This window comes from Staurois parvus, unplaced genomic scaffold (assembly GCF_062004578.1).
Source record: "Staurois parvus isolate SC_StPar_1 unplaced genomic scaffold, SC_StPar_1.0 ptg000104l, whole genome shotgun sequence".
NCBI classification, from domain to species: domain Eukaryota; kingdom Metazoa; phylum Chordata; class Amphibia; order Anura; family Ranidae; genus Staurois; species Staurois parvus.
The window spans coordinates 6,943,389-6,944,553 of NW_028317900.1; the positions used below are offsets into that span (position 1 = coordinate 6,943,389).

At 50.0% G+C, this 1,165-nt stretch overlaps 1 pseudogene; it reads right to left on the reverse strand.

Annotated features, from left to right (window-relative positions):
* Positions 1 to 789: 789 nt before the first annotated feature.
* LOC149467678 (U2 spliceosomal RNA) lies at positions 790 to 905 on the reverse strand (annotated as a pseudogene).
* Positions 906 to 1,165: the final 260 nt, after the last annotated feature.

Below are 1,165 nucleotides of genomic sequence, written 5' to 3' on the forward strand. Positions count from 1 at the left end.
ACAAAAAATGTGCAAGTGCAAAACACCACACGAAAAAGTGCACTTAGGGGTGTGCTGTGTCCTACCCCTAAAGGGGCTTGGACCACTTACCCTGATCCCCCGGGGCACGAAGCTCCTGACGGGGACAAGGTTCCCAATTGGTCCTCCTGGCCAAAAGGCCTGGTGGACCACCGTTCCTTGTGTCCAGCCGAAGCCAGACACCCAGTACTTGGTCAGGGGGCTCTCCCGAAGAAAAGCCCCCTAGGGATCAGGGGAGGAAGGAACCAAAAGGCCACACATCCTCCCCCTAGACTTCAGGGTAGGCCCGAGGACCCACACCCTCCATCCGTGAAAACACACGCATAAGTAACAGAAAAAGTGACAAACGTGGGAGGTGAAATAAATTAAATAAATAGAAAATAAAAAAGTGGTACCGTGCCAAATTGTGCACAGACCAGGCCCTGAGGCCCGTAGCAAAAATTGCCCTGGACTTAGCCAAAAGGCCTGGTCCTTAGGGCGCTGTGCAAAAAGAGTGTAAAAACAGTGACCATGTGCCATCTTCACACTGTGGGGTCCCACACCCAGGTGTTACTAGTGGCACCCCTGAGAGCATCTACTCAGGGGGCACAGAGTTTGCGGACTTTCTGCCTCCTCAGCCCCTGGCCAGACCAAGGTAGATCCATCCAAATCAGGAGGTACTGGGTCTTTCCAGCTTTCCCAGAGGAATTACTCCCAAGGCCCCAGAACGAATCATGGCGCTCCCTGGTTTCTGTCCCTCCGGTCTAGCCTTCCGGACCCCCATCATACCAGTGAGGGTACTATACAACAGCCATCCCCGCAAAGCTAGAATGGCCAGGAGCACCCCCACTGGACACTGATAAGAACAGATACTACACTTGATCTTAGCCAAAAGGCCGAGAAGCTCATGCACAGTAGGAAACCAGATTGAATAATTGGCTAGGGTGAGGACATCACTAGATCCCTAGACAGGTAAGTATCCTTATATTAAAAGTCAGCAGCTACAGTATATGTAGCTGATACCTTTTAATTTTTGGGGGAGGCTGCAGCTCTGCTTTAAGGACGTGGCGGCTGCCTGCTCCTTAATGACCATCTATTCACACAAAACAAATGCATTAGTTCATTTCATTTTTACTTTTTTTTATTTGTTGACATTCATTACTATGTT